The following is an 11,334-nucleotide window of genomic DNA, read 5'->3' as shown; positions in this document are numbered from 1 at the left end:
TTAAAAGCACACATCTGCCCTGTAAGGAAGCCATAAATGATCTGTGTGTAATTACTGAACGTGAAATAGAATATGTGTTAGCTTAAACTTAGCATTAACATGCATCGTGTGCTGCACGTATGTACAGAAGCCATCTCTGCGTATTTCAGAAGGCGTAAAAGCCGACACCACAATTTTTTAAGAGTTGCAGTCACTTGCGTACGTATCAGCATATCATTCAAATAGGCACTGGCGTCGCCCACTTTCTCATCCTGTGTCTCGCGCTGATAGTGTGCCGTGAATCTGAACTAAGAAGCTTAAAGGGACCGACAACCGCTCAGAACATGAATCGGTATAACCCCGCTGATGGAAATATTGCCTATCGTACTGGGTAAAACGCGCCATGTTTTATTGCGATAGCAATTATATGGACACTCCAAAGCAGATTTCTGCCGTCGCCGTCGCCGTTGCCGTCGCCGTTGCCGTCGCCGTGAGGTTCCGTATGACGTCAATGGAGATGAAATCGTCGCCGCGCGCCGCCGAACGCTGTATGTGAGAGTGAAAGGGCGCGAGGGACGCGCGCTTTCACGGGAGTGAACCCACGGCGTAGAACAAACGCGCGTTCTGCGCCATGCTCTCTTAAGGGCTGCAGAAGTAGGCGTCTCTTTCCTCCTTTGCAATCACCATATATGTAGAGCAAACGCGCCTTCCTCCGACTCACGAAAGGCCGTGGGGGGAGGGGGAGGGAAGAGAAGCGACGTTTAGCTGCGGCACCAAGTGCCTATTTATATCAGAGGCTCCGGCAACAGTCACCAACGCTGCACGCATTTTGTGCGAACGCGGGCAAAACGCCGACGGCGTCGACAACAGTTCTGCGTGTTGCCGGTGCAGCTGCATGTCCAAGTTTATACAGCTGATAAAGCTACTATCATTACTCCGTATAGCTCTCTACAAATTTGCTATCGCAATTGATGCTTCACCTTTCAGGTGAAACTGCGACAACTTTTTCTCATTAAACTTGTATTTATATTTTCAATTATTCACTAAAAGTCACGAAAAAGGACCTTTGGTGCCCCACGCGGCAAAAACATGAAGATGCATAAGAGATCCACCACGTGACCTTCTATTAGTGAACGTGGTTCCCGGTCCGTTTATTAACATTGAAATATAGTACACTTTTTTCTGTTATAAGTATTTCCTAACTTACAATGTGCAGATAGGCCTTCATTTGTAGCGAGTAGAAAAGTGGCGCTGCCTTAGCCTTCGTTTTCCGTGAGTTGGATTGGCTCGTCTATCGACAGAAATGCGACGATGGGGGCCAGCTAGCCATGGCGTAGGCGTGTACTTGGGGGAAAAACACGGTAAAGGTATAGGAAAGATCTGTACGTCAACGCGAACTTATAGTACCGGCTTTTTTTATTTTCAAAAGTGGTTCAAAAGGTCAAAATGCAAGTGGGTAGCCACAGTTGCACTCCCTCCTGTGAAAGCGGAACGTTGGGCGGCTTTCACAATTTGCGAGGCGAGCTATCGGTATCGCCCTCACTTCTTATCGTTGCTGGAGGAGGGACTCTTACTTTTATTGCGATAGCAATTATATGGACATTCCAAAGCGCATTTCTGCCGTCGCCGTGAGGTTCCGTATGACGTCAACAGCGATGAAATCGTCGCCGCGCTCGGGAAGCTGTATGTGCGAGTGAAAGGGTGCGAGGGACGCGCGCTTTCACGGGGAGCGAACGCACGTCGGAGAGCAAACGCGCGTTCGGCGCCGTGCTCCCTGAAGGGCTGCAGAATTAAGCGTCTCTTTCCTCCTTTACAATCACCATAAGAGCAAACGCGACTTCTTCCGTCGCGCGATCGGCCGTGGGGGGACGGGAGGGAGGGATCGGAGGTGACGTTTAGCTGCGGCACCAAATGCGTATTTATATTTAAAAAATGTCGCAGTTTCACCCAAACGCGAAGCATTCATTGCGATAGCAATTTAGCAGAGAGCTATACGCAGTAAGGATAGTAGTTTTATCAGATGTATAAACTTGGACATGCAGCAGCACCAGCAACGCGCAGAACTGTTGTCGACGCCGTCGGCGTTTTGCCCGCGTTCGCTCCGAACGCGCGCGGCGTTGGTGACTGTTGCCAGGGCCTCTGGAGGCGGCTCGGAGGTTTTCGACAAGATGTTGCAATGGATATCATTAGTTATCTTGTATAATTAAGCTGATCTGATCTAGATGTAAAAGGGAACTCCAGCTAACATTATGAATTAATTGGCCTACTTTTGTGTTATCAAAAACAGAACCTCTAATAATCAATCAAAGCAACTTTATTTAGCAACTTAACAAGGCGAAAAAGGTAGCCGGAGCAAAAGCTGCTACACTGCAGCTCGACTGGGCTCCAGCGATCCATCAGCAATGGAGACGAAACACATTCAGCATTACTAAACATTAATAAAAAACACTGTATCAAACATACAATAAAACCACGATTACATTACAAATCAAACGCGCCACTTTAATGATATTTATGAAGGAAGAATGAAAGAGAAAGGCTAAGTACTCATAATATACATATTTAATACAATGGGTAGACACACAAACAAAATATTTTTCATTTTTATTGCATAGATAAACTTATTATGTATTTCGTTATTAACGTTGTCATGTCAATATTCAGTGTGGCATAGTTATTTAATGTCGTTGACAATGTATGCTGACTTCTCTATCAGCCCTACTGTGTGTGCGAAAAATGAACGTGCCATAGTGGTTGATACGGAAAATGATATGTTGCCGGGGTGTGCTAAAGCCGTGCAATATCGAGAAAAGCATTTAATCTGCCCTGAACTGCTTTCTTATAGGAGCAAAGTAGAGTGCACGTGTACAAATGTTGACCTTCAAGGATTTTGTTTTTCAAAAATGTTGTCGCAGTTTCACCTGAAAGGCGAAGCATCAATTGCGATAGCAAATTTGAAGAGAGCTATACGGAGTGAGGATAGCAGCTTTATCAGCTGCATAAACTTGGACATGCAGCAGCACCGGCAACACGCACAATGTTGTCGACGCCGTCGGCGTTTTGCCCGCGTTCGCACAAAATGCGTGCGGCGTTGGTGACGGTTGCCGGAGCCTCTGATATAAATAGGCACTTGGTGCCGCAGCTAAACGTCGCCTCCCTTCCCTCCCCCTCCCCCCCACGATCTTTCGTGCGTCAGAAGAAGGCGCGTTTGCTCTACATATATGGTGATTGTAAAGGAGGAAAGAGACGCCTACTTCTGCAGCCCTTAAGGGAGCACAGCACAGAACGCGCGTTTGTTCTCCGCCGTGCGTTCACTCCCCGTGAAAGCGCGCGTCCCTCGCGCCCTTTCACTCGCACATACAGCGTTCGGCGGCGCGCGGCGACGATTTCATCCCCATTGACGTGATACGGAACCTCAAGGCGACGGCGACGGCGACGCCGACGGCAGAAATCTGTTTTGTAGTGTCCATATAATTGCTATCGCAATAAAACGACCATCCCATGCAGCCATTATTCGTGCATACAGCATTGCATCCGTCCACCCGGCCTCTTGTCGATGATTTCCTGCATGCATCAGCTTTGCGTTTCATTATGAAGAACAGAAGAGAAAGAAGTGACCCAGCTAGAAATTTTCGTTGCGAGTCAGAATCAAACAACCATATTTATTTTGAGATCAGGCTGCCTCAATCACTTTGCACAGCTCGTGATGCAAAGTCCATTCCTCGCCAACGTAACGTTTTTGGCAGCTTGCGCTGCAAATTGATAAACGAGTTGGTTGCACGCGTGTCCCATGGTCTGCCTACAGCCTCTGAGTAGAATAATCTTGGTAAAGTGGAAATGAGTAGCACTTCGGCAAGTCTTCTGGAGTGGTGATGTTCACGCGAAGGAATTCCTCCATCTGCCTGGCCAGGTAAACACGTGCGCCATCTTTGGTGAGGTTAAACTGCACGGAAGAAAATGAGATGTCTTGCGTGGACGAATGCAGTACAAAAAAAATGTATCGTGCAGAATCACATGTAGTACTGAGGATTATACTATACCAAGGATATGCTATATGCGAAATTGGGCTAGTAAGCTGACACAGTCACCATAGCGCGCCCCCACAAAAACAATGGTTATCTACATTAAATGTTTGTCGCCAGTATTGCTGAAGCTTTCGATCTCGTGCCAACAGCGTGGTACGCTTTTCGAGGTAGTGTAGCTGCTTGATGCTGCTGGATCTGTATTAAAATAATTATTTGAACATATGGACTAGAGCACGCAAGAGACAAATTACAACAAGAGAGCAGTTCAACTAAGACGAAATGGTAGAGTACGCGAACATACTAGATAACAAAGTACAAAAACGACCATTTCGCAATGTCCCCAACAAAGACCGAGCACTTTAAACACATCATATGACTGGCGACATAAAACATACTTCTTAATTGCTATTGATGCATCACAAGCGTTACAGTTGAGAAAACGTTCAGTGAATAACCGTAAATATATTTAACCAATAAACTGACATACCACTAGCTTAGTAAGGAAGATGTCTCAAGTGCACCATCTCGTTCACTACAGTTTAGTTATTGTTCACCAGTGACGTACGAAACGTTCCTCACCATCAACAACCAACTGGTCCGATAGCTAGCTCGAGCTTGTAATTATCATGGTCTTAGGCGGACAGATTTGTGCACATATATACAAATGCTCAGCAACGAATGAAGGCATTAGGGAACAGGTATGCTGTACAAACTCCTTCTCACAAGTCGTCTGCAGCACTGTGAATGGACGCTTCAGGACTCATTATGTAATAGCAAGGCCAATGGGCCTCTTTCAGATGTGCTCATCCGCGTCACGTCGTGTCCTCAACAGCTGGTTAATTCGAGCTATTAAAATGAAAGTTTTTTTTTTTGTGGTGGTCCGCGATGAACTTCCGTTACAGATGTAACGGATGTGACGTTCGGCGCCAATGAGTGAAGCAGCGTGAAGCAGAACGCCTTCTTTGGCGGCGACCGCTACGAACACTGCCACTCGCATTCCTAACGCTGAGTTGGACCAAAATGATCGCACCGTCGCCGAAGCGACTTCGGCAGCTGGACGCCGCTCGCGAACAGGACGCCGAGCGCCAAGCAAACCTACAACAAGGTCACCGGCCCCCAAATCGTGGTCCTTTCGCTGCAGCGGACCGTGAGTTCACGAAGCAAACATGCAACAGCGTCTGTGACTACACGTTTCACTTTTCTGTTCTACCGATTCCTAAGAAAGAGAGATCTACCATAATCTTTTTACTGATCTTTTCATTGTGCCGTGCTAGCAATTTTTTGCATAACGATATAGCGATTTTACGCGCACTTTCTTGTTGCTCAGTTGGCATTCTTGGAAACAAATTCAATGCATTCTATACGGCCAATTATGTTCAAACTTGCCTTTGTAATTATGGCGCGTACTTCTTTGGGGTTGCACGATGTCAGCGAAGCTCTTGACTTCAGCGGTATTCGCAAGGTTAGGGATGGCGCATGATTTTTTTAAAATTCGTGATCAATTAACATGCAACTTCATAATATCCACATTTCCCCCAAAAAAGAAAGTACATTCGAAGCACGTTGAAGCATGTGAAGTCAGCATACCTTGTGGTCGCAATCCCCAACGCGCGCTACGCTAGTGGCATATCGGTTGGTGTCAGCCTCAATGTCGTACATTACTACAGAGAGGTTCATCCACATATAGTGTTGTTTGAAGTCGCATAGCTGCAATGAGGATGAAAGATCAATGTGAGATTCATTAAACAGCGCGCATTGAATCCATTACCTCGCAAACAACCGTTTCTCTTTTCCTAAAATGGCCCTGCCAAAATATTGCAATATAAAAATTAAGCGATGGCATGCTTCACAGCGGTGTAATGGCTCCGCGACTGACTTAAAGGGATTTTCTTCATCTAGAAGCAACAGACCAGCCCAGGCGTGCTGTTTGAAAGAACAAACGTAAATCGAGAAACTGCAAAAGTCTTTTTTTTCGGCAACTGACACACGAGATTTTATTGTATCTTCAGTATATCTTCGGCATATATGTGTCATTCATCGGCCCATTCCAAGATTGTAAAGAATGCCAATGCTTTCCATTTTTTAGATTCCGTCCTTACCAAGTCTTGTACCCACAGTAGTTACAATAGTTTTTAAGGAGCAGTTCAGCGTCTCAGGACTCGCTAGTTATCTGCGCTTGCGCTTGCGACGCCATCTAAGAGACTCATCAAAAAGATAAAAATCCACTCCCTCAAGAGAAACTCGCGTAGTTTGCGAAAACCAAAGGTGCCGAAAAGTGGCAGTCATACCATACGTCAATGGACTATCTCGTCGCTTCAAAGAAATTACCGAAGGTTTTAACGTGAATGTGTATTTTTCTGCCAACTGAAAAGTTTGAAAGGCTTGCGCCACAATTCTTAGAAAGGTACAGTCGCAATCAAAAGTTTGGAGACCATTGTACCAGCAAAAAATTAAAATATATTCAAGCGTAGCTGCACGGCCTGGAATTGTTTAATGCATTGTATTGGCCAAACAAGCGCGCGTACGCTTGCGCACTTGATTTCAGGCGAAATGCCCAGGCTGCGAAACAAAAATTTAATATCGCGGCACCTTTGGTCTCCAAACTTTTGATCGGGACTGTACGTAGGCTAACTACTGCTGGTTGCTCTTTAAAGCATAGAAACGATTTTTTCTCTTGTGCCGTTCGCGTCGTTTACGAGATTCTACTCATACGTGGAAAGCCTACATTGTCCAGACCGGCAACCACGTGAACGAAGCTTCCCCCAGTGCAGGGTAGCAAACCGGACTTGTGTCTGGTAAGCCTCCCTGCCTTTCCTCTATTCTATTTATCTCTCTTTACGCAAAGCCTACCTCCCATCTTTCTGCACACTGCAAATCATTTGGTTGTAGGTATTTCCTTGATAGAACTAACATCATCGTCAAGCCAAAGACAAGAAAGTTAGTGAACTTGCCGAAACCTTTCGTATACAAAAGATGCGCGATGATTGTCTTTCGTAGCCATCTATCACTTTTTTAGATTTTGAGAAGCAAATACTTGGCGATTTATTCCATGTGATCTAATGACATGCGCACGCAGGTGGTGTCTCCGTTTTTAGCGTTTTTCTTAGTAAACTTCAGTTGTTACAGAGCGCTTGTTCAGTGGATGTTCTTCCCTCTCCGTGCTTGCAGTTGTCTGCGCTCATCTAAAGAATGCATCTATTCTAAATCTCCCAGCTTTGTACCTTTCTGAAAAATAGTCGCACTTTCACCCGAAAGGCCAAGTATCGATTGCGATTGCAAATTAGCAGAGAGGCACACGAATTAAGGATAGTACTTTCATCGGTCGTATCAACTTGTAAACGTTCGCTTACTAACTAAATTAACAAGCATGGTGTCAGCGCCCAGAGAAAACATGAATGCATCACAATCGATGACCGCGGACACTCGCTGTCAAAATGCTGGCGAGAGGAAACGCGGCGGCAGCAGCGAGCGAAGTGACCTTCGTGCGGTCTATCCTTTCAACACGAACTGAGCGGCGAGAACACACAGCACGCACAAAGCTATGAGCCGCTGACGCACCTACTCGTAGGCTGTTTCCCCAACGCAGATCGCTCTCAAGATATGGCCGCGTTCCGCGCGCAGCTGTCGCATACGCAGTTGCAGCTGGAGTAACCCCCCCCCCCCCCCCCTTGCCTCGCAACGTCGGGTGCCCCGCGCGCGACTGAAAACGGCGCACGTTCTACCCGCTTTTCTCCCTTTCGCGTGGGCGAGATAGAGCCGCGATCGCCGGCTTATTCTCGCACGCTTTCACTCGCACGTAGAGCATACTGCGGGCGGCGACGACATTATCGACATTCGGACTTTATGCGGAACCTCACGGCGACGGCGTAGCCGATGGCAGAACTGTGCCTAGAGTGTCCATATAATTGCTATCGCAATAGAAAATATGTATTTTCGCTCGAAAGGCAAAGCATCGATAGCGAGAGCAAATTTGTAGACAGCTATACGAAGTAAGCATAGTAGTTTTATCGGCCATAGAAACTTGGAAACATTCGCTTACTAACTGATTTAACAACCATGGTGTCACCGTGCACAAGCAAACATGAACACATCACACTCGATGGCCGCGGATACTCACAAAACGCTGGCGTGAACAAGCACGGTAGCAGCAGCGAGCGAAGTGACCTTTATGCTGTCTATCGCTTTAATGGAAAATGAGCGACGAAAACACAGCGCTCACTACGGTATGAGCAGTCTGGAGATCACTTTCAAAATACGGCGCGCGGTCGCGCGCGTGGCCGGACAAAGTACGCAGTTGCTGGCGGAGGTGAAGCCGCGCCCCCTCCCTCCCGCGCTGCTTCCCCGCTTTTGCAAGCGAGATTGAGCTGTGACCGTTACTTTTGTGCCTCAATGTATAAAACGACGTTTTTTGTAAGAAATTAACTAGAATGCCAGTGCATCTTTTTATTTTTTATTTATTTGAACATACTGCTAGCCTCACATTTGAGGCTGCTGAAGGAAAGGGGCAGGATACATTTCTCCGCAAAGTTAGGGAATTGATATCTCGGAACTGGTGTGATCCTGAGAATGCGTTCCAAGTGGATCCGCTTTGCGAACTTCACTGCTATAATTTGTAAATTGTAACATGAGCCATAAGGTAATTAGTGAAATACTTAAGTAGTGAATTCTTGTTAATTGCTATATTACACATTTAAATTTTTTGTGCATGTCCGCCTCTTCGAGTAGACCAGCTAAAGAACTAGAACTGTGCTATAGGCCACAGGCAACCCTTAAATATGTTTGAAAGTGTTCGCTGAAACACCCTGTATATGTATATAATATTGGTATACTGACACGTGTACTTGTTTATCTTCCTCGGGTGACTGCGTTTCACCGTCTAACAAGTGTTATCGCTCAGCGCAGGACGCGCCTGCATGTATCGGAAGTTTCTCGAATGTTATGGATGGTTCTATCCCCTGTCTGTTGTCACCGAACCTCGGGTAATCATATTGCATGTATACGCGACGCGAATTGTGCAGTACTTTCTGGAAAACACGCGAGCATCAGCGATTACTCTGCTACCTTCGACGACTCATGTATATAGGCGCGTTCACACCTAGCGGCAAAACGCGCGCGGCGCGCCGCCTGCGGCAAGACGCCCGCCGTGCAAGCAGCCGCGAAGCACTTTTTTCTTGCCGCGGGAGGGATCGCTCCTGAGGCTCTATTCTCGACACGCATAGCGGCTGCACGGCCGCCATTATCCGCCATCTTGGCTATCTCAATGGCTGTCCAGAGGTCACGTGTTTTGAAATTTGTGCCGGGAAACGGAAGTTTTGTTTGCGTTTTCATCAGAATGACGAAACGTGACGTAGAGCTACAAATTTTATCTACTAATACGTTTTTGTGGTCCTTGGCACCTATATTGCGACTTTAGCGCTTTAAAAAGAAAGTGTACGGTAGCGTGCAGAAGCCCGTGCAATGCATCTGCAATTTCGCGAATATGTGGTGGCGTTCCAAGATAGCCGGCATGTCAGTTGTTGATTGGCTGAAATAATATCCCGTGAAGAGCGTCACAGGAAGGGCCGTTTCGTAAACGTCAATTTGACGTTGCGTGACGTTGCGCTGGGCCGCCATTGCAGAAATTTTTCGCCATAATTTGTGGTGCGACGAGCCGCGCGAATTATGGTAATGAGCGGCCATATGCAATGGCAGTCGAGAGGCATGCGTATCGCCGCATTTTCCCTCTCATTTGGGGCCATGAAAATATTTTGTTCAAAACGCGTGCTCATAGCAGTTGCATCGCTCTCGGGTGGGGTTGGCATTTGGGTTTTGAACCATCATTTTTTATTTAAAACACGCTTATTTGAAATAATATCGGTTGAAACTAACAAACTGTCTGCAACTTTTTGCACTTTTAACTACTGCGTTTGTATCGTAATCAATATAAATGACTTTTCGCGTCTTCAAAGGCTATGACAACGGCGACTTTTAATTTATAAAAGGAATGTACGCAAGGCGGCGCTTGAAGTTTCCTCTCGCGGTGCGAGTAAGCAGCGGAATGAACAAGAGATGGCAGTTCCGGCGCTTGCGTCGCGCAAGCGGATGCTGTGGCGCGCGCAACGCTATCGATGATATTAGAGTGTGCTAGACAATGGTTCTAGTACACTATAATGATATTCAGCCGCTCCTCAGCCAGACGAGTCGGGCTGACCCGGCTGAGTCACTTGCGTTTCACGAGATAGCGATAACGCGGCTTAGAGCGTGCGCTGATCACCACTGGCAGGTCGCGTATGTTGTCTCAAGGTAGAAAGCAAGCGCGTGGGCGCCAGTATACGTTGACTCATTCCGTTTCCCGAGGACACGCATCCTAGGTAATGAAGCAGGCGACAGCGTGTGCGCATGCAGACAACGGAAGCGAGAAACGATTTTGATGGAATAATCGTACGCTTTGAGCTAGCTGCTTTATTTTTATTTCGGAGGAAAACTGTCTTGCTTTATCAAGAATGCTAGGTTCAATGCCCTACATTACAGTTTCTTAGGCGAAACGTTAAATTTGCGTCACGTTACGAAAGCAAAACGGGGCCATCAGCGCCATTTTGTAAGCGTCGCGCCTACGTCACGTTTGGAAAAAAGTGGCGGAATGTCCAGAATAGAGCCTCTGGATCGATTTTTCGTGCTTTGTCGCGTGCCGCGGGTGAAGGAGACCAATGAGAGCGACCGCTTTCGTGACGTGAGCGCGGGAAACTGGTTTCACGCGGACCCGCCCGAGCACTCGTTTCGTACTCGCGTCCGGTATCAGTCGGAAACTCGTTTCGTACTATCGCCCGCACGCATCCCGGATGTAGCTGACGGATAGTTCGAGAAGGGGGGACGAGCCTATGCTGTCACGTGACTGCTGCAGCGGCGTGCCGCCGGTTGGTGTGGCCGCCCTGCCGCAGCTAGCAACTGTACCGCTCAGCTGCGTTTTAAAAGCCGCCGGCGGCGCGCCACGCGCGTTTTGTCGCTAGTGTGTACGCGGCTTAAAAGCCGACGCGCTTGACCCGCTGATCAGATTGCCGACGACCGCTGACCGTGTTCGCCGCTATCGTAGTTCTTTGAGTGTAGCATATTTTTGTGGGCACAAGTTCACCCAGTAAATATATCATTATTAAATTGTGGGGTTTTACTTGGTAAATTCACCGTCTGATTATGAGGCACGCCGTAGTGGGGGACTCCGGATCAATTTGAACCACCTGGGGTTCTTTAACGTGCGCCTAAATCTAAGTACACGGGTATTTTCTCCATTTCGACCCCATCAAAATGCGGCCGCCATGGCAGAGATTGGATCCCGCGATCTCGTGCTCAGCAGCCC

Source organism: Dermacentor silvarum, chromosome 9 (assembly GCF_013339745.2).
Source record: "Dermacentor silvarum isolate Dsil-2018 chromosome 9, BIME_Dsil_1.4, whole genome shotgun sequence".
In the NCBI taxonomy this organism is placed as follows: domain Eukaryota; kingdom Metazoa; phylum Arthropoda; class Arachnida; order Ixodida; family Ixodidae; genus Dermacentor; species Dermacentor silvarum.
Note: the sequence above shows the minus strand (reverse complement) of the source record.